Raw genomic sequence first — 23568 nt, 5'->3', positions numbered from 1 at the left:
ATAATTGCACAAGACATTATTGAATTTCTACTCTTCCCAAAACCAGCCTAACGAACATCATTTTTTCTTTGTTATTTAGATAAAATGTCATTATCAACCTTTGTTTTCCAAAAGTACGCATTAGAAAATAATACTAAAAGAAGTTGAAGGGAAAGCCAATCTTTCCTGTAAACTCAAAGATTGAGGGCCCGTTTGGTTGGAAGGAATAAGAGTCCGGAACTGGAATCCGGATCCTATTATCATTCTAGGTGGAATGCCATTTCAAATCCCATTCCAAATGATTCTAATTCTCATTCCAGTTCCTGTCTCAATCAAACAGACTAGAATCGTGAATAATGTTTCAATGTATTTTTGTGCCAAAACCAAACACACGAACCCTGATGAGTTTTTAGGGATTTTTTTTTTACGTTTTTCTTTTACCTTGTAGGTCATTAATTGTAATAATAAAAACGTAAAGTATTTTACAATATAAATAATTTGAATTTTGAAATAGAATGAAACTATCCAGATATATATCCTTCTATTCCTATTCATCGACTATGACAGATCAACTTCTGGGAGTAAAAGATAGCTACCTTTCCACTACCTTGGTATTGATCATCTTCCGCCTTTTGCGTCTCTTTAACATAAAAATCAAGCCAAACCTTCTCTCTCTAAGTGCTCTTCAGGAAATATAGACACTGAACGTTTCTTACTTTACTTCATGAATCAGTACAAAAAGGAAATTATTAGAGCTGGAGCAATTTGTGGGTACAGAATTTTCGATATGCAGTCTGTACGACCACCTGATTAGCGTGCCAGTTATAGTGTGGAGTTTAGTCGAAACGATTGACTGGAAAAGTCGGGCTTATGTTGAGTTAGTATCGGCATAATTCGCATTTAGTGGAAGGAATTGGGGTGATGAGAGTGAAAGTTTTATTTTTGAATGTCAAAAGAAAAAAACTCGAAATAAAGGAAAAGGTAGCTTATTTATTCACTAGTGAGTGGGATTTCATTAGGTGTGGATGAGAAATTGCAATTTTGTTACTTAGGAGAGGACAGATGAGTACAAAAGAGCTCAAGATGAGGCCCAAAACCATTGCATCCTTCCGAACCTAGCTAGTGACATCATACCAAACCATGCATTACACATAAAAAGACAGAAATTAAACTGAACACCACTGATGCATACTCAAAGTCTCAAGGAGTACCACGCATTTCATCAAATGGTTTGTTGCAGTAAGCTTCTTGAGTTGTTCATCAAACCCAAAGTTAGTGTGCACATGAGAAAACAAAACTCCTTTTGATTCAGTGCTCCATCACCATCCAGATCTCCTTCTTTTAACATACAAAAGAGCTCTTCGTCTCCCAAGTCTTGTACTCCCAAAAGATAAGTGTTTCTCTTCAGGCTCTCGAATGTGATGAGACCCTTTGCATGATCCATTAGCAGATAGAATCCGTAGCAGAGCTCTGCAATAAATCGATCAGCACCCATGCTTACCACCATTGACGGGAAGTAATCTTCATACAGGAGATCATTCTCTTGAGCCATTGCACTTATGTAAATTTGAAGCAGTGACCAATTAAAGAAAGATAGCTCAGCGCTCAGCTCACAGGGTCAGGAGGAGAGGAAAGTGATGAAGAAACTACATAGCAGAGAGAGAGAGAGAGAGAGTGAGAAAGGGTTGGGTCTTGAAGGAGGGAGTAGAAAAGCGAATAGAAGACGAAGATAAGAGATGGTGGAGGGAGGGAGGTAGCTAGCTAGTCCGCCTTGGTGCTAGTAGAGTTGCAGATAAGAGGGTTTTATAACGGTGTTCTGGGGCTTTCTACTCCCAAAATTTGTGGCCCTTGAGGTGGGAGGTTCTCCTTCCTGGAAGCTGCGTGAGATGTAAATTATCCATCTCTAATATGTGCCCCCTCCTCATATATATATATAATATAATATCAAGGGCCAGGCACCCTTGTTAATTTTACCGGATACCTTTGGTTATATTTTATGCGTGCCATTGTCCTTTTATTTATTTATTTCTTACTTGTAAATACTCCCACCAGGCTCGAACCAGTTTAAAAATGGTTTTATATTAAAGAATGCATATGCAACGGTTAGTATTAGTACGAATGCTTGTTTCACCACCGATTCAGAACAATTATTGTCGGACTTGCACGTGCATGTCTGGGTTATTAATTTTTATTCGACCAACGAAACCGTAGTTGCTGCGTTCTTTCACCAGAGCGGTTGCATGAGCCACTGGAACCGTGGAACGGTGCAACTATCACCAATAATTGCTGCACATTTTCATTCAGCACTCAGCAGCAACTCTGGAGTCAATTAATTTAAAAACGATGAAAGCATGGTAAGCTAGCTATTATTGGAGCCAATCAGCCTAGTACTAGGGTATAGAGCTATGATGAGACCACAAGAATAATTTTATTATGACACGATATACATGATCCATACCTCAACAGTAACTGATATCCCTAAAAAGAATTGGAAAAATACGGACAGGCTCAATAAATGTTTCAATTACAGGGTTAAAGTATAAGCATTCTCAGCGTTAGAAACCTGGGCTGAACCGTCATTCTCCCAAAAGAATTTCGTCTATCTGTATATCCAATCTAAGGGACGTTTCTTTATCGGATTGACGACTATTAACTGCCTTGTTCTGGTCCTCCATCTTACACAAAAAGATTAAAGATTTATATGATCAGATCTGATCAGTTGGGAATTGGAATGACTTTAATTTCCTCACCCAATATTCCAAATGGGCCCTACAAAATTCAATTATTGCTTGGGCTCAAAACTAATAACCATGTGCACCGTATTCACCGTAGATGTCCATATACGGCAACACTGTGACGTTTGGTGTGTGGGAAGTTGAATTCCATAACTATAATCCATGGCTGCAGTAACCTTGGATCCTCATGTATTTTGTCAGCGACCGACGACCGAGTGGCCAAGTGGGAAGCAAGCTGCAAAATTTCAGAGATGCACGTTTACTTGAATGAAAGCGTTTGAGTTTTCGGGATCTCGGATACAATATTACAAAAAGAGAGGAAAAAAATGCAGTATATGTTGGATAACCAAGAGAAAAATAAGGGAAATATTAGAAAAAATACTAGTACTATTAGGATTTCTTCTGGTTGTTGGCAATTCAACTACATCTGACTTGCCTACAAACTAGGTACCGACTTGGTAAACAAAACAAATGCAAGTAAATATAAAACAATTACCCGTAAGATGCACTAATTCGATCACGAGCCTTTGACTCTCTCCGGAGTCTGGAGTTGGGAATAGAAGAAGATGGAGAATGGGACCATGGTTGGATGCATTATTTACTGCTGAAATAAGACAGCCAACCTTATGACTCTGCTGCGTCCTTGGGTTCAGATTCCCGACAGACCCATTTGGCCGTTGGTTCATAACGGAGAAGCTAATCGAACGCTCCTCCTTTGTCCTATCAACTTCAGCCAATCTCGATCCCCACGCCATGGAGGACAAGAAAAAACTGTTCCCAATGCACGTGACTAGATCCAGTCTCGACTCTCGACCACCGCTTCTTAATGAATAAAAGTCAACGTGAATACCTGCAATAGAAAGGTTTTTGCTTGTACGTATCCTGTCGAGAAGGAGGTTTGTCAACGGCTCAAATATAGGCCGGCCCATATATACCCGGACCGAATCCAAGTTTTGTTTGGTTTTCACCTGGGTTTATTGATGATACAGGTGGTGATTTCAGTCCAGATCTGGATCATAATTAAAAACAAATCAAATTTATCCAAAACAAAACAAATAAAAACGGATTGGCAGCAGCATCACCAAACACAATTTTTGAGTTTAAATTCCTAGGTGGAGACCCTACAAGGCTACAAATCAAATCAGGAACATAACTTAGATAATCCGGTACCTGTTGGCATGGGGTGGCAATTAATTTTGGGCCTAGGACGGATCCATCATCCATGTATTCAAGACCGGATCTTACTATGTACTGTTACGGGTTATTCCACCTCCACGCACTAGAATACAAGCCTCGGTTATGGACCCACTCACTAAATATTCGTCGTACCCGAAAAAGGGACCCATCCAAATTCCATCTATGATTATTCTCAATAGCCAGATAAATTTCAATCATTTATAATTCAAGTCTTTGTATAGCCAATAACAAATATTGGGTTTACATCGTCAGTCTCCTTTAAATCCAACTTTTCCGAGTGGATATATAAGAAAGTCACATCTCCCATGTTTTAGTAAATTTTAAAATTTCCACCAAATGATACGGTTATAATATCCACAGTACGTGAAAAGGAGGATTTCCTCCTTACGAGGAGACAGCATGAATTCTGTTTTAATCATTTGTCTTGCATTTCCTTTTGGTTGGCAATCCATTTGACTTACCTTTCCGGTAAAGATAGAAAAAAATAAATAAATAAATAATTGCCCATTCTACATTGGCTAACACTCCACAGAGATGTTGGTTGGATAAAAAAAGAGAAACATAACAGGGAAAATCATTTTTCGTGAAAGTTATTAAGCAATTTCACATCCCTTTGACTCTTTACTTTTTTCTTATTTCCTATCAAACCAAATGCAATCTAAATTACGTTGATATTAAAGAAATGGTTCTGTTGATTTTTTAATTATTTATTTAAAGTGTTTTTTTTTCTTATTTTTGGCTTTAATTCTGTTAACATGATTTGTTTTTGAACTGTACTAATTGCTATCAGACCACAAGTTTGGTGGAGTGAAAAGAATATGTGGTAGAGTTGAAAAGACAAGTCGATGGACTGGATCAAGAGTGGAGATCATTTTGTTCTCAATATAAATTAAATTAGGGCGATAGCGAATCCAACACAAGTGCCTCCACTAGAGTTTCTTGGAAGAGTTAGTATTTCTAGAATTTAAAGGTAAAGTCGCTGATGAGTTTATTGATTGGTTTAATATTGTTGAGGATTGAACATTGCTTAGGAGGAATTTTCCATCATTCATCATGAATTCCAAAATGGTGGAGACAATGGTTATCATCTTGGGAGTTTTGATGGATTACATTGTCCTCATACTAGTTTATTAGGATCCTTATCATAAAGTTTAGAATGGTCAATAAAAGAAGTTGACTTATTTGAAGTGTAAGAAATATGTTTCAAAAGTTATGAGATGTAACAAAGATTTTTCAATTTGTAATGGTGGTTTACATCATCAATTATCTATCAAAAAGTTAAAAATGGATAAGCATATGGACCATATATCTGCGGCTTCTTAGATGGTAATTAACATGAACCCGGGGACAAATTTTCTCAAAACTGAAGAGGATGATGTATTGATGCAGTATGAGATTTTCTCAAACTAAGTAATCAATTACTATGTTGGCTTTGATAACCTATCATAGTTTGTATTTATCAATATAGAATCATCACAATATTTCTGAATTTATCTATCTTGATTCACATTTACCAAGTTAACATCACTGTGAGATTTTTGAATTTATCTTTAATTAAGACTTTCTTTTTTGAAGAGATTTAGTTGGTTTAATTAAGAAGTGTCCAATTAGATTAAGAAACTTTCTTATAGGAGGTGTAAGGGTGGAAAATAAGTCTGAGAAGAGTATTGCTAGTAAATCAGTTCTGTTGATTTTCTATTAATTGTTCATTGAAGAATTGTATTTCATTTTTTTTTCTTTTTATTTTCATCTTTTGTTCTTTTCTTTAAAGATTTTTTTCAATGTGATTTGTTTCTGAACTGCACCATAATTAGACCATAAATTTGCTAAGTGTATAAAGATTAAGAGTGGTAGAATTTTAAATCGAGTTTTGAACACCAATCACATGGAGAAGAGCTAATGCATGAAACTCCAACTTGTTAATGATATGATAATGGCATAATTAACCCAACCCAAGTGACAAGTGAAAAATAATATTATTCTATCAGTTTAAGAAAATATATTTGATTATTTTCAAATGTGATATATGTAAGTTTAAATGATATAGTTTGAAAACATATTACATCAACCTAAGTATTTTAGCATTGGGTCTTCTCAAAATGTGAAAAAGGTTATAATATATAGAAAGTTCATATCCAATCATTCTCAAACATTTACAGGGTGTTTGACTACTTGTTTTCAATAAATATAAGCTTGAGAAGCCAAGGGTCATCCTACAACTTGTTTTCAATGCAACCTAAGCTAATTAATATTTTACCCTCACCATACAATTAGGATTAATCACAAAAACAACCAGAAACATTAACAATATTTTGTTATATTGATTGTCAATCATATTGCATGATAAACACACAATGAACCAAATTATTAAGATTTTCCCTCACAATAAACTGGGGAAAATTAACAAATAAGAGTATTTTGGTCACCAAAAATCTAAATATTTAGACACATTGACACTTTTAAAAGAAATAACTTAAGGGGCCCTTTGGTAATAGCTGAAATGGGTGAACTGAATGACTTATTGCTTTGTTTTTAGTAGATAAAATTATTAAATAACCACACATTCATGGATAAAATAATTAACTAAGATTTACTTTTAGCCTCACAACCTCTTGTATTCACTAAGAAAACAAAGCAATGAGCCATTCAGTTTAGCCAGTTCAGCCTATAAGTCTATTCTAACTTAGGGATTATTTGACAAGTCTTTTTAGGAAGACCTTCCAACAGTCAAGATGGACAAAAGATGAAATGAACTTTTGGGGTTTTGTCTTTATAGACCTAGATTGTTTGGTAAGTATCTTAATCTTCTGTGATCTATAGAGATGTTAAATAAAAGATTTTAGGTGCAGAAAGATGGGAAGTTTCATTTCAAGCCTCCAAGGTTTTGAAGATTTTGGGCTTCTATGAGATTTTTAGGTATCAAAATTGCCCTAAAAAGGTTTTAAAGCTTTTGGGCTTCTATGGGCTTCCAAGGTTTTGAAGCTTGCCAATTGCCCCATGCAGAAAGAAAATTTCCACGGATCTTGTCTTTTTATTTGATATTTCTTTCTTTTCCAAATAGAATGTTGTGATTTTTCTATTACAATAGACAGCATGCCTTCATCACAAGGAGGCCTCTCACTTGTGACTAAATCACATCTCTGATCATAGCATTAAATTTTAAAGAAACATACATCTTTTTTATTGTTTTTCCCTCGTTTTTGAAGCCAAGAAAAGAAACATAGAGATTGTAATGTCGTTAGTTAAATCAATCTTAATCTACTAAAGTCCTATCAACAACAACTACTAATCCTAATCTAGAAACTGATGTGTATTTAAATTTAGATTGTCTTTGGGTGGGTAGGGATTGGGAGGTTTATTCTTTTTGTGGTTTGGATGTTAGTTGGTTGGCGGTAATTGTTAAGAGTTCTTTGCTTGCTTGACCATTCTTGTAACTGGTTAATTGTAACTGGTTTCGATGTTAGTTGCTTGACCATCGAACAACCCATTACAATTTAAAAAAAGCAAAAAAAATGAAAAATAGAAAATAATTAACAAAAACAGCCAAAAACCCTTGTTCATGTTGAACAGGTTGACAGTTTGACCGCACAGGTAAATGGGTTGTTGATCAAGTCAACAATTTTTGGTAAAGGAATGATTTAGGGGTGACCATGAACAACAGTTTTTGGTCATTTTTATTTTAACTATTTTTTATTATTTTATTTTTCTAAATTGCAATGAATTATCTGTTTGGATTGGACAGTTGAACCCCTAACCCAGAAACCAGTGGCCAAAACTGCTGTAGTTCTGAGTTGATTTTTAAAACATTTGTATAATTGACCTCAATAATATTATTAAAAATAAAAATTTAATGAAATTTAATACAAGATGAATCTAATTTGACTTAACCCAACAGAAAATAGCGTAAGATTCCTTCTCGCTCAATTTCTTACAACAACGGGTCCAGACTAGTAAAATATAAACTTTATTTCTAAGCTGACTAAGTAACTTTGTTAATGATGTAGGGTAAATTCATCATTATAACTTTGTTAATGACCTCAGACCAAGCCTGAGGTCAAGCCCAATTTTCTCAACCTGTGCCCAGCCCTTATTGTAATTTGATGCACTCAGGTTGGGTTCGGGCCTGGGCCGGGCTTGGGTTGGTCAATAAGCACACTCTAAAATTATATATATATATATATATATATATATATATATTTTATTTATTTATTTATGCAAATATGTATACATATATTTATGTATATATGTAAATATATATACACAATTTACATATATATATATATGTATATGTATATGTATGTATAAATGTGTATAGTTGAACTGGGTTTGGGTCGGGCATGGACTACCCAAGGGCTAAGCCCAGGCCCAACCCAAAAAATAAAAAAAGACCAACTTTTTGAGCACAAGCCTTACCCGAGAATAAAATATCAAAGCCATAAAATTTTGGATTAGGCCGATTTGGGCTCAAGTTGAACCCACCCAAGTTGCACCCCTAGCCACCATGGGCTATCCGGGAATGGACTGAATTTCAATGGGCTAAAAAGTAAAAACATTACCCCTATATGTAAGTCTCCTACGGACTAAATAGTAGCTAGGCCTGTTGGGCTGCAAAGTTTGGGATTTTTTTTTTTTTTAATATTCTTAAGACCAACAAGCTTGGGAAAAAGATTGCAGCTGCAGCGGAAGAGCATATGCATTGTCGTGAAGGTATATGGCAAGATCATAGACGAATGGTGGCGTGGTTCAACAAAACGAAATGCTTTTCCTTTTGTTTTTCATGGAAAACCACTGGACTGTCTGAAAGGAGTTCTTTTTTTGTTTAGTGGGATCCTGTTTGGTAAAACTTCATATATTTTGAAGTAATGAAATGCTTTTCTTTATGCTTAGTTTGGAAGGAGTACAAATACAAATGTGTAGAGTGCAAAATATTGTATTTTGTATTATTTGCACTGTACATATTTGTATTTGTATTCCTTCCAAATTGAGCCTTAAAGAAGAATAAAAAACGAAAATGCTAATAAAGACTATTTAAGATAACTAACACATGCTAATAACGACTTCAAATTGTCAATATCCTTATAGGGAAAAAATTCAGCAATTTGTTGTTTTGGTAATTAATACTTTAGACTTTTAAATTTGTATAAAATCTAGTAAGTGTACGTGGTTTTGCACGTAACAATTTTTTAATTATGGTGTTTTGCCAAAAAAATACATTAATTTTCAATAAATTTAATGATTAAGGGTTAATTTATGTCCAATGAAAATTTTAGGAAACCGGATCCTATTCTCATAGAAGTAGTATAAATAGAATAGGACTTCTACAACGAATAGAACAATACAAATCTTTTGATGATGCTAATTATTGGTGGGACAATGCTAATTATTGTTCATTTGCACTGAAGTATGAAATCTGAATATTTAAAGGTATATTTTAATTGGTGAATTTTTCTTAATTCAAAAGTTTGAATATTGAGAATATTGTTCTAAAATATGAATGTCGAGTTCTGAAAAATGGCCATTAAGTATTTTAACCATAGATATGAGAAAGCTTATTTGACTTAACAATCTAATTATCAATTAGTTAAATGAATTTAAAATAATAATAATAATAATTATTATTATTAATTAATAAATAATATTATTTATTTTAATTAATAAATAATTGAATACATAATAAAATAATTTAATATGTAATTAAATAATACATAAATAACTAATAAATATTATTATAAAACAATACTAATTTCTAATTATTATTATTATTATTATTATTATTATAAAGGATCATCATAACATACATAAAAGGAGTAACCTTTTGGGCAATTCGGATCTCCTACCCTACTGAAGGCTCTTAATTTATCTTAAAGGTATTAAAAGATAATGCATAAAAGACGTTAGAAGCAAACGTCCAGACCCTTAATTAATAACAGTACATCAATCAGAGAACCCATGAACTTCTCTTGTACTCAGGTGGATGCAGCAGCCGAAGAAGAAGCCATAAATATATTTACCAAATCAATCTAATTGTTTAGAACGTATTACAGAAATGGATTGGTGACAGGACTTGTTACAAGAACACGAAGTTTTTCAATGCTGCGATAGAAAAAAATAAAAGAAATTCTCATAAATAGATAATAGACCAGTTGTTGGCAGGTTTATATATATATATATATATATATATATATATTAGATTGGATTGGACCTTGTTGTATTGAATTGGGTTGGATTAAGTCAATATCTAATCGATTGATATAAAATAAGAATATAGGTATCAATGGACCTTATTTTGATTAAAACCAATCTAAATTTAAATAAATTTAAATAAATTGAACAGTGTAAACATTAAATTGAATCGATATAAAATGATCTAAAATATTCATTAGATTGGATTGGACCTAATCCATTTGTAATGGATTCACATTAGACTGTATCGAATTGGACCAAATCCAGTCCAATTGACACCCCTGAATATATACAACCCAGGAAAAACTCAACACATATAGGTTCTTTGTCATTCTAATTCTTTTCACTAGGTACATATATACATCATGAACACACTAAATTATTTTATTTTTATGTTTTGATATGATATGTGCTATTTATTTTAATTTAATTTCTAATTGTTCAGTAGAATATAGGTCTCCATTCTTTATTGCAGGTGTTGCCAGGTATACTCACCATCCTTTGGTGCTTTGAGAAAAATCCAATGGTTAAGAATTCAACAATTTACAATAGATTAATTATGGCTGCATTTGGCAAGTCTTTTAATTCTGCGATTCTCAAAGTTTGAAAGCCAAGAAGATGGGCAGCTCAAAAAGCTTGTGCAAGCCCAAAAATCCCTAAAATTGAGAAGCTCCAACTCAAGCTTATACAAATTTTGGGCCTTCTAAGCTTATCATACGTGTGCCAAGAAGTGCACGATTGAGAAAATAGTTGGGGTTCTTCGAACAAAACCACCCATTCCTCAATGTGCGTGTAAAACCCTCCTCTGTAGAAAGTATTTTCCTCCTTTCTTCTTCATCTTCTTTCTTTGGTTTCTTCTTCTTCTAATGTGAACCAACAATGGGGAGAGAGAGAGAGAGGAATTATTAATTACCATTACTGTGAAGGAGGGACGATGGTTTTTTTTCAGAAACTCGATGCAGTGTATATTCTTTCACTAATTTGCTAGTTCTAGCTGGTCTATATATCACAAATTTTCCTCAAATCCTATATTACTGTTTATTGAAGAGTTATTTCTGCTACAATTGATTATTAAAAATTATGGGTCTCCCTAAACCGCATCTAAAGACTTTGAAGGGACATAAATAGTAATTAATGAATCAACGCAGGTGATGGTAATAAATCAATGTGGACAAAAACTACAACACCTCTCTCGGTGAAGGTTTTTTGTTTTTCAAACCTGCGAATATTTTTCATTTTTCACCTCAACGGGGTTTACCTTTTACGCCTTCTTTTTCTTTACTTTGATTTTTCACATGGGTCTGCTTTATTTATTTGTTTAATTTTGGGGAGGGTTGAGCTTGGTCTATTTTTCTGTTTAGCTGATCCTCTTTTCAGTTCTCAACCTAGTTAGTTCTATTGCCTTTTCTCTTCTTTTCATCCTTTTCTTTATTCATCTGCTATCTGGCTTTCGCCTTTTGATACTTTCGCTATTTATATGATCTGGGTTTTAATCTTTTTCAAAATTTTCCTGGTTTTAAATTCTTATTTTTCTATCTTGGTTTTCTTCTAGGTATCTCTTCACCTCTCTGTTTAATATCCAATTTGCTTACTTTCGCTTCTCCTTCTCATTCCCTTCATGCTAGGTTCTTTGGCCTTCCAATCTGGGCTATTTCTCGTGGTTTCCCGTCTGGGTTTTTTTGTCTTTGGATGATCTGTTGATACCAATATGAATTCAACAATGGGGAGGCTTGTTTCATCAAAATTGTTGTGTGTTTTTCGAGGATGAGTTGAGAGATCAGAGACAACCAGCCCGAGTGCTTAGAATTAAGATCTTTTACAATTTGAAGAATTTCCATTCAATTTATTAAAACCCATATGCTTTCTTTGTTTTAATTGAAGTTTCTATTGTTTACTTCCCCTGTTTATTAAAATTTTTCAATGTCTTGGAATTAAATTTTCCCTTCTATGGTCAAGCTCTCTCCCAAGATCAAATCAAAGGGTTTTTTGCTAACGTGAACCAACAATGGGGAGAGAGAGAGAGAGAAAGGAATTATTAAAAGTACTTATGATATCATATTAACTATTATTACTGTGAAAGCGGGACGATGTCTTTTTTTTTTTTTTTAACTCAATGCAATGTAGATTCTTTCATAGATTTGCTAGTTCTAGAAGGTCTATAGTTAAGAAATAACCTCCTTGTGGGCATATCACAAAATTGCCTCAAATCCTATATTACTATTCATTGTAGAGCTATTTCTGCTACAATTGATTATCAATTCATTTTTGACTTTTCCCAATTGCCAAATTATAATGCTTATTCCTCTTTTGCATTGATGAAGATTAGCTATTTGTTGGAAAATTATTTCTGTTACACACAACTGTTAATTCTCTAATTTTCTTGTTATCTGCTAGAATTGCTATCATAAATTATCTTGAAACATCTGATGGTTCTTCTTTGAATTATTTCATACTAAAGAGGATATTGAACACTATAACATCATGGTTGAAAGAAATCCATTTACAATTTTATACTAAACAGGATATTGAACACTATAACAGCCATGAGGCCAATAGATAATATATATGCTAGCCCAAAATGAGAGTGGAGCCCACATTGTTTTATTTGTATAGGTGAATGCATAAGTGGGTCTCACTTCAATATTTTGTATAACTAAACACATGAGTGGGTTCAAGCAGGTGATGTATGTGTAAGCCAAAGATGAGAGTGGGGCATACATTGATTGTTTTTTGTTTATGGTGAATGCATTAATGGGTCCAGTTAAATATTTTGTATAAATAATAGTATAAGTGGGATTTAAGAGTATTATTTGCATATTTGAATGTATTATTGGATCTTACACATGTATTATTGGGTCTTTAGCTACTAAACTTTTATTGAAAGACTTGCCAAATGCCCCCTGTATATTACAACTGCGTGAAACTAAGTAAATGACCTTTATTTACTCCAATCATGACTCCATTAAGACTAAAATAATATTTAATACAGCCAGGGAGACATGAGAAGATTAGGATATATCTTCAATGAACAAGAGCCGGTACCAATACCCGCAATCCATTTTGGATGCTAATAGTTTTCTAGGTGGCATGTCATCAAGCAGTACTGGTACACAGCAACCCTCCAAACATGCTCAATATCACGAGCGGTACGTAGGTATATTCTTTCAGTACCCTTTGGCAAGAGTAGCTTGGCTTCGGGCTGAAATGTAGTGAACCCAAAACAGAGTTTCACGTAGCGGTGGAGATATGGAATATATGGAGCTCCAGGATACATGACAAGCGCACAGGAAAGTTTAATTACTTTTAAATTGCAATAATTTTGAGACTAAAATGAGACATAAGGAATGCGAAATTGTATGGAGGAAGAAATCCTAAACTTTGGAAAGAATATATATACATTGCAAATACATACAAAATACAAGCTTTTATTCTTTACATATATTTGTATTTATACTCTTTTCAAATGAGTTAGACTCTCAGTTTGGGAAAACTACAAATACAGTATGTTTAGTGTAAATCTCTTCCGAAACTGGGCCTAAATAATCAGAACACAATCGCCAGTATCAACTTGATAAAATGAACCATTAAATGGCATTGATATATACCCAACTTAAATAGTACTGAAGGATGTTTTTACTTTTACCCATACCCCCTCCCCCAACCCCTTGTCGTGGTTGATGGGTTATTTGATTTGTATGAGAAATATTAGCAACTGTAGCCATACTGCATCCAAGTGGGTGATTTTATTCTTTCAGCAATATGGAAAAAATGTAGGACCATGGTCCCGGAACAAACAGAGAGTGAGAGAGTAATGGGCCATTGTTGATCAGGTTGTACAAGAATCAACTTATTTGGTAAAAATGCAATTATTTTCTGACTCGGCAGGTGGTGGAGCAAAAGGAATTATATTGAATTGAAAACAACAGGACTGAGGGATCAAATATATAGTATAAAATGGTTTATATAAATTGTAAAATTGGATTAGTTTTGTATTGACAAATTTATCTTCTTACTATTTTTTAGCTGTAATGGATGCAAACATGAATTTCAATAAAATGGTAACAATGCATTTATGCATTGACAAATGACAGATAAAAAAAAGCTCATATGTTTCTCCGATGATGTCCAATGTTGTCAGTGGATCCCCGTTGTAGTAAGTTGCGATGAGAGGTTATATATTACTACTTCTGTAGATTAGAAATTAGAATATATAGATTGAGTTTATATTTTAAAACAGTGATCGATGTAACCAATTACGGTAATTGGATATAATATATATATATATTACGTTTCTGTCATCCTGTTAGTTCATTCTATCAGTAATTTCAAAAATATATATATTTTAATCAACTTTTTCATGTATCTCACATTCATCTCCAATAGACCATTGGAATAGTTGCGCTAATTTTTTCTATATATATATTTTTTCAATTCAAAGGCTGCTTTAAATTGAAATAAATTAAAACTAATAATGCTTCAGTGGCTCCCTGCCGCTTGTGGCTGAGAAATGGCATTTTGCAACTTGAATAGAACTAGAAAAGGAGAGTAATTAGTTGATCAGGTATCAGATACCAATGCACTCTTGCAACCCTAGCTAGTAACACCGAGAGCACATCTGCATTAATTCCCCTGTGATGCCCAGGGAAATACAAACACACCAGCGATGGAAATATAAAAGTAAAAAAGTGGTTCTCGTGATTTGGAGGTCGCAAAGGAGTGCAGCGAGCCAGAAAATGTGAACGAAGAGTAACACCATATATAATGTGAACAACACAGCGATGCATACATGAAAGCAGCCTAAAACACATTTGAAATGGTTTCTTCCAGCAGCAACTTTCTTGAGCCGTTCATGAAACCGAAGCTCAATGTGCACATTAGAACACAAAACTCCCTCTGACTCAGTGCCCCATCACCATCTAAATCTCCTTCCTTTAACATGCAAAAGAGATCGTCGTCTTCCAAGTCATAGACTCCCAAAAGAGAAGCGCTTCTCTTCAGGCTCTCGAATGTGATAAGACCCTTAGCATGATCCATTAGCAAACAGAACCCTTGACAGAGCTCTGCGATGAATCGATCAGCACCCATTCTCTCTACCATAGATGGAAAGTAATCTTCAAACACGACATCATTCTTTTCATCCATCGATCGCAGCGTGTTTGAAGTAGCAAGTGATCAGGAATAAGGGTTAGATGGATGGAAAGATCAGGAGAGAAGCGCAGAAAAGAATTAAGGTCTTAAATAGAGAAGAAACTATATAGAGCTAGAAGGGTGCATTGGTGGAAGGAGTAGTGGTAGATAAAAGGGTTTTATAATGCTGTTGTGGGCTTCCTACTCCTAAAACTTGTGGCCTTTCGATCCGCCCCTTGCTGAGACTACGGAGGTTTCTCTTTTCGTGGAAGTTGCGCTGGATCCTAGCTTTAATTGATTTAATACTTAAATTCAACGCAAGCAAAATCCAATACTATAACATCTATACGAAGTCATCTACTGTACTTAATACTCTCGGTTAGCCCGTATTTAGCAGTTTTAATTGAAGATTATAGGCTACGTATTATACAACCATATATACAAAGAAAGAGTTGGAGCTAGTGGTGGTATAATCCACGGTATAGTACCAGTGGATCAATTACCACTATCATGGAAATAGTATGTCGAGACCAATGTCTTAATTATTTCCTACACATTTATACCACGCACTGCCAAACTATATATATAGTGTATATATTCTTCTACAACCAGTAGTCATTTAGAGAGTATTGGGGCTATATCTCCTACACTTTGAGCTTAATTAACTCGAAGGTTCAGTGGAGTTGCCAATGGGCACGGTACAGTACCCATCAACCAAAGAGAAGCAGCAATTCTTACTGGTCCTTGAAAGCTCATTAATTAATCCTCTCTTTGAACTTATATAAATTAAGTAAAGTTGTTCGTATTAATTATTGTATCCTTGTAATTCTTCCATTTATCTAAACAAACAAAATTCTGATCAGCAGTTTGAATATTCTGAGATATCTCCCAAACGGATCCTTTTGTTTTTTCCTGAGTCAATCTACCAAATGGGGCCTACAAATTCAATAATTGGAAACACACAAGGTGCACCCTTTGCATTGTAGATTCCCATGTACTAACTAAACAGTATATTATATGTATGATAAAATTGCAAGTTAATTATCAGAGGCTCCTTTGGACTTACGGTAGATAAGAGAACTGTCTTTTTTAGATGCTTATTTATTTCTTATAACACAAAATTAAAGTGAGAGAGATTAAATAGATGACTTGTAATGTATGAATCCTTGTAATCAATGACTTGGTTATTTTTTTCTGGTAATAAATAAATTTTTTTTTCAAAAAGAAAAGAGAGAGAGAGAATGCTGGGATGTATAAAACCATCCAGCCAAGAAAAAGAAAAAAAATAGACAACTGAGCAGGACAATGAACCTGACACCCCAAAACAGATATTACACACATCAACACAACCACCTGCCTCAAAACCCTGAAACAAAGAGCATCAATCCAACTAGCCTCCACTAAAATATATATAAAAAAAAAACAAGTGACAACAAAATTAACCAAAGACTAGGAAAAAGAAGCAAGGAAAAACGCCGGAGCAAGATGGAGTTCTTGCCCTTTTCTCCGCTTATCTGCTCGATCATGATGACACTTTTAGAAGCATCATTTTCTCTTCCCCAAACACTTAAATTGTGTTTGGTTTGAAAGAAAATGTAAAGAATTCTAGGAAGGAAAAAATAGGGAAAGTTAATACAAAGTTTGTATAGGATTTCTTATTTTTCCCTTCCTTTTCTTATCTTTTCTTTTAATTCAAGGCTCCCCTTGGACTCTCAAGCAACACCATGTCTATGTAGAGGTCCGCTTATCTCGTAAGTGTTTGGTACCGCTGCTGTTTTCAGTGAGGTGTTTCCTGCTGAAAACGGCCGCACAATACCTCACTGAAAACGGCCACGAAACGGCTTATTTTTTGTTTGGCAACATTGCTGCCATGTAGGATGAATTGCAATTGTTTCACTTACATTCTGTTTAGTTGAAACTGTTTTCTCAAGAGTATTTCCTTGATTCGGTGTAAGTATTGTATATTGTATTAGCATGGATCCTAATGAACTAGCATGCAATTACTATTTGTCCGTATGATACCTGGCCACTTATTATAAGGAGAAAAACTATTGGATTTGGGCATACGTAAAACTGAGAGCCGTGGCAACCTTTGGTTTCGAACTCTTCGCTAGGTTTTTATTTTCCTTTACTCCGTTCCATATGAAAACCCATAGGATGAAATATGCATCACGATGCATTGGGTAGTGTTTTCCCGCTACTAACTCCTCCAACTTGATTTGTCTTTTTTGCGTTGCGGGCGGTTGTGAGTTGCACAAGGTTCGATGCATTCCTGTTTCTTTTTGTTTTTCTCTAAAAATGGTGCAACCAAATAGGTTTTTCAACCCTTGGACCCCAAAATCCCATGTGGCACCTACGTGGATTCAAAACGGCCACGCAATGACTCGGTACGTACCAAAAAATGCCCTCCTTAATTTCAACTTCCCGAAAGTCCACCAAAATTATGGTATACTATCTTCCTCCACTTGTTCAACTAAACATTCCTCAAACAATCCATACCAAGAGGCGATTAGGACTTCTTTGCCCATGTCGGAGAGGCGACTGGGTCTCATATTGTGTCAAGGTATTTTGTCAGCTTGGCGCTATAGCCCTTTGGCTTCAGTTCTGCACCACTTTCTCACTGGTTGGATGATCCGTCAACGTGGAGGATTCAGGGCTCCTCGTCCCAGGTCAGTATTGATCTGACCGGGACTAGTGCCACATTGGTCAACGCCTCCGTCGTGTTAATGGGCTCAGTTAGTTCAGGGGCCAGTGTGCTGAATATGCATTCTTCTATGAAGTCCACCAATACTTGGGCTTTGATTACTGGACAGGGCTCGAACTAGATATTGTACTCGCTAAGCTCGATGGACCACTTCGTCAATCTTCCTGACACCTCAGGCTTAAGTAGGATGTGCCTCAGAGGTCTATTAGTAAGGACGACGATGGTATGGGCTTGGAAGTATGGGCATAGTTTCCGAGCTGCCCCCACTAGTTCCTGGTTTTAGGTTTTTGCATCCTACAACACTTTACTCACATAGTAGACAGGTCGTTGAACCCAATTTACCTCTATGATTAGTACCAAGCTAACCACCTCTTCACTCACGAAGAGGTACAACTTCAACACATCTCCTTCCTTAGGTCGGGTTAAAACCGAGGTGGTACTTAGGTACATTTTCAACTCATCAAAAGTGAGTTGGCACTCTTCAGTCCATTCAAAAGTCTCATTCTTTTTAATTGCTTTAAAAAAGGGAAGGAAGAGACCTGCCGATTTAGACATAAATCGGTTTAAGGCAGCTATCGGGCCAGTTAGTCGTTGTACCTCCTTGATTTTCTAGGGTGGTCGTTGATGTGTCTGGAAGCGCATCGTTAATCACTCCGGAACACCAGTTTAAACATTTATAAATTTACCGTTTCTTACAAAAAAAAAATATAAACGTAGTAAATGGGTGAGAACAGGTCATATCCACAGGGAAGTAGGGAAAAAATAATTATTTTCTTAGATCCAGGAGAAGAGAACACAAGTGAGAGTTGTAGAAGTAATTAATTAAAAGAAAAAAAATGGAATTCATTAAAACCAAATTCGAATAGTACTGAGAATAGCAAGTGCATAAAGATAAATAACAGAAACAAATAAATAAAAGAAACAAAATAAAAATGTCTAAGAATCCGATCAGAGGTAGTAGTTTTCGGATCTCTCCTTCCACCCTCGAACTTCTCAAGCTAGGCCTTCCATCTTACCTGACCGAATTCCAGATCTGTAGAAGAGAATTAAAACACAAATTAAAACTAATAAAAGTAAATTTGCATGAAGGAAAAATAAACTGAAATTAAAGAACAAAGAGTAATTCTAAAACTAAAGAAAACATGGTTGGGATTCAAATCCAGAGGTGGCAATAGTGGTGTTGGCGAACTGCAACCCCTTAGGGTCCTTGGGGTCCTTTTTGTAGAGAAGGGTGGACACAACTAGGAATAAAGAGAAAGGTGGGAGCGGCACCTAGGTTTTAGCAAATATATGGGTGCCTTAGGGTTTAGAATGAAGGGATAGGATGGTTCTAGGGTGATCCTAAGGCTGAGAAGAAAAGGAGAAGGCACCAAATATTATGTAAGGTTGAGATTTAATGGTTAAAGGCTGAATGATAGGTGGCTCTTAGGGTTAGAATGCTATAAAGAGAATGCCCTAGAATGGATGGTGGAGATTAGAAGGAATGGAATGTGAGGATTTAGCAGTTAGGGGTGGCTAGGGTTTGTTAAGAGTGAAAAGAATGAGTTAAAAGGCACCCTAGGGTTTGCTAAGGCGTGGGGAGCATGCTAATACAGTAGGAGGGGCACCAAACTGGGTTTAGTAGCTAGGAGGTGCCCTCCTTCTTTCAGTTTTTTCACAAAAGCACCCCCTCTCTCAACTGGACTTCACACTAGCTTCCCAAAATCTGCATTTATGCCATGAAAACTTTTCAGTTTTCCCCAAAATTTGCATAGAGACCCTTGAAGGCCACAACATTGCATTTAACTAGGAAAAGGGAACATCTTGACTATTCTAAGGCCGATAGTACCCCTGAATTGATGCCCTTAAGGCATCAAAATGCAGGGTTATCAGTTGCATTTCTATGTAACAGAGGAACTTGCCCAACGTGACTCTAAAGACACACTTATTCGGATTTAACTTCATGTTGTATTTCCTTGGAATTTAAAAAATACCATTTAAATCATCGATTAAATATCTAGAAATTTGGGTCTTCATGACCATGTCATCAACATAACATTCTACTTTATTGCCAATAAAAGGTTAAAAAATCTTGTTTACAAGTCGCTAGAATGTTGCTCCAACGTTTTTCAAACCAAATGACATAACTTTATAACAGTATAGCCCAAGCTCAGTTACAAAAGCAGTTTTTTTTTGGTCAGTTGTGTCCATCATAATTTGATTATAGCTGAATTAGGCATCCATGAAACTCAACAACTCATGCCCTGAGGTCGTGTCTACCAAGCGGTCAATTCTAGGCAGGGGGAAGCAATCATTTGGGCAAGTTCTGTTCAGGTCGGTGTAGTCGACGCATATGCACCACTTGCCATTGACTTTCTTCAAAAGCACGGCGTTAGTGGCCCAGTTCGGGTAATGGACCTCCCTAACAAAGTTTGCGGTGAGGAGCTTCCCGACCTCCTCATCGACTATCCTCCACCACTCCAGGGCAAGGTTGCGTTTTCTTTGTCTAACTTGCCTGACTAGAGGATCCACATTAAGATTATGAGTTATTATACTAGGGTCAATTTTGGGCATTTTTACCGCAGACCAGGCAAAAACATATAAATTGTTAGGTAAGAAACTTACTAGGTGTGTTCGGAGCGGTTCGCTTATCAGTGCACCGATCTGGAGAGTCTTGGTCGGCTCGGTCGCGGACACCGGTATGTGGACCATTTCTTCCATCGGGGCAGCTCACTCCTCAGTGTAGTCTCCAGGTCACTCCAGTTCGACACCTTCTGCCAATTTTGCCTTTCCCTTGAGGTCAACCACATAGCACTTTTGTGATTCGAGTTGATCACCTCATATCACCCCTACTCTGTAGTCATTAATGATCATCTTTATAACCAGGGTGTCGTCATGAGGATAATGAATCTCACGGGCATCGTCCTTGGTAAAGTAGATTGGTTCTTCAATCTGAGGTCACTTGGGTGGGTTCTTTGCTTCATGCTCTGGTTCTCGGCTACTGCTGTGCACCCCGCTATGATAGATCCTCCAGTGATCATATTAATCACCCCGCGGATCAATCTTTTTTCTGGTAGCGGGTGAGGTGGTTGCTCGTTCTGTCTACTGCTTTTTGGGGCATTTTTCTTCTGATCTCCTTGTTGGTCCCCTGTCCCTTTTCCTCATGCAAGATGTACTTCTTCAAATACCCATGGTGGATTAGTTCTTCAATCTCATCGTGATGGTTTCTATAGTTTTCTGTGTTGTGACCATGGTCCCGATGAAAGTGACAATAGACGTTTGGGTTTCTGATCATTGGGTTTCTCCATAGCCTGGGTGGTCATTTGACGATGGAGGAGTCTTTGATGGCCATTAGGATCTCTCCTCGCATCGCATTAAGGGGAGTATAGTTGGTTCTCTCCACTGGGTGGGTCCTAGAATGTTGACCCAACCTATAACTTCATGAGGGGGACTTATTCCTCGATCTTGAGGACTTGCTTATTCGCTTAGGGGATTTGCTCTTTTTTCTTTTCTTGTTACTCGTTCCTTCTTCCTCTTTCTTCCTCTTCTCTCCTTGGTTGTTGGTTTTCTGGTTTATCTCTTCTCTTGTAATGATAAACTAATCAGCCAACTTGAGGAACTCGATGATGTTCTTCGGCTTGTTGGCCACGACATGCCACTTGAAATTCTTTGTGAGTGATTCCTTTTCACGCTGCGATGAGACGTACTGTTGGGTTAAGTTCTGGTATCTGCGGGCATGTTTCATTGAAGCGCTTGATGTAGATTCGAATTGACTCTCCTTCCCTCTACACCACGTTTAGAAGGCTCTACTGTGACTTCGGGCACTTCTTACTGGTGATTAAGTGAGCTGTAAACATGTCTACGAGCTGCACCCAGCTTTTGATGGAACCCAACGCGAGGTTTCTATACCAGGTCTGAACTACTCCTCTGAATGTGGTGAAGAAAGCCATGGACATACAAGCCTCATCGGCCCCAATGAGATGCATCTGGGACTAGAATACGTCTACATGATCGTTGGGATCAAAAAGGACCCGTCATACTTGTCTAGCGGTAATACCTTGAAATCCTTCGGTATTGGGGCCACTAGGAGCTCGGGTGACAGGAGGATGGCCGGCTTAAGAGAGCTGGCACTATTCTTGTAGCCACCGAGCTCACGTCCTCTCTTGCTCGACCTTGATCTGCTAAATGGCTGGGCTTTGCGGGTGGACTGTTCCTTGCTGATGAACGGTGAGTCTTGCAGCATCGCCGCTGCTGCTTCTTTGGTGGTACAGTGTTTGTACTGACGACCTCTATGTTGTCGGGTACCTCGATTTTACTCTGAATGGTGGGGTGAGGTATTTCAAGGGTTATCCTCGTTGCTTCTTCTTCGTTGCGTGTTCGTGACTAGCTATCGCGTGGAACTGAGGGGTCTCCTCTCGAACCCGCACCTCAAACCCCGAGCTGGCGATCTGCGTTACCTTGATGTGGAATTTATTGACTGTGCCTCTCAGACTGGCTGGTTTGGGAAGCAGGGGGAGTACACCGGTCACCTACTGTACCATGCAGTGGGGTTCGTCCTGAGATTGAAATGGGTACCTGCAAGGTTCTCTCATCGCGGGGAGGAGACTAGTGGACGTTCTGGTGAGCCTAGTGTTGATTCTGGATCTGGGTTTGCCCTTGATGATGATTCATCGACTGGTTTGATTGTAGTGGTGGAAACTACTATTTATATTGTTAATAGAAGTAGTACTGCTGAAACTGCTAGAATTGATGGATTTGTTGCATTTGGATCTGCATCATTCGGACATTCTAGACGAGGTCATTGAACTGGGAGTGCCCGACCCCCGGGGGAATCACAGAATGCTCCGGAGATAGTTAGGGGAATGGTGAACTGGCCAATTGTCACCGAGGAACCCTGGGGAGTGACTGTTTGCTACTCTTGCCCCAGTGATGTTCATGTTGCTCTTTCCATTGTAGCTGGATGATGCCATTGAGGTTGAGATTGAGACTGAGATTGTAGCTAGAATTGGGATGGCCTTTCGTTTGTATCCCACAGATGGCACCAATTGATGATGCATGATCTGGAAGCTCCTAGCTGGAAGGTTGCCTGGGCGTGCTCACGTGGCGAGTTGGATGAAACAACAAAGCAAGGATCTGAGAGACCGGGGCAAATGACTCGGCGAGATCGCTCTGATGCTTAAGTCAGTATTCTTATTGTGGTTGCAAGCTAAAGTTGAGTGCTAGAGAGCTTGAATGTAAGTAATCGCGCATACCTAGGTCCTGGAGGGGTTGATGCCCTTATATAGTTAAGTTTCCATGGGTCTCACGAAATGGTTCTAGGATCTTCGGCCTGAGTAGATGAGATCCGTTTTCGCTTTAGTCGGGGAGTAACGTATTAGTTAATGAAGTCTATCGTCTCCGCCCAATCCGGGCGGGGAGAGGATAAGGCCCGCCATTATGCAGCGTGATCCCGAGAGGTTCAGAGTCCGTTGGGAAGCTTCTGGAGTTGATTATGTGTCACTTCGGTTCTCGGGCCCTGAACTGGATTAGGTACCGAGGTGCCTTTGTGCCGATGTGACTCTATGACGAGGTGACTTTATGCGAAGTTGGCTTTGTGCCAATGTGACCGAACACCCGAGCTCTGAAAACTGGTGACTAAGCTCCTTTTGCTAAGTTGTCACTCTT

The 23568-nt window shown here is 37.1% G+C and overlaps 2 pseudogenes; both read right to left on the bottom strand.

The window, feature by feature from the left end:
* Positions 1 to 1201: 1201 nt before the first annotated feature.
* Positions 1202 to 1531, bottom strand: LOC148875636 (calcium-binding protein KRP1 pseudogene; annotated as a pseudogene).
* A 13360-nt stretch (positions 1532 to 14891) lies between these two features.
* LOC148875635 (calcium-binding protein KRP1 pseudogene) lies at positions 14892 to 15236 on the bottom strand (annotated as a pseudogene).
* Between the last annotated feature and the right edge of the window lie 8332 nt (positions 15237 to 23568).

The sequence above is a fragment of the Nelumbo lutea genome, chromosome 1 (genome assembly GCF_056320005.1).
Source record: "Nelumbo lutea isolate HS-2025 chromosome 1, American lotus-T2T, whole genome shotgun sequence".
NCBI lineage: Eukaryota > Viridiplantae > Streptophyta > Magnoliopsida > Proteales > Nelumbonaceae > Nelumbo > Nelumbo lutea.
The sequence above is the reverse complement of the archived record's forward strand: the minus strand, read 5'-3'. Positions and strand labels throughout refer to the sequence as shown.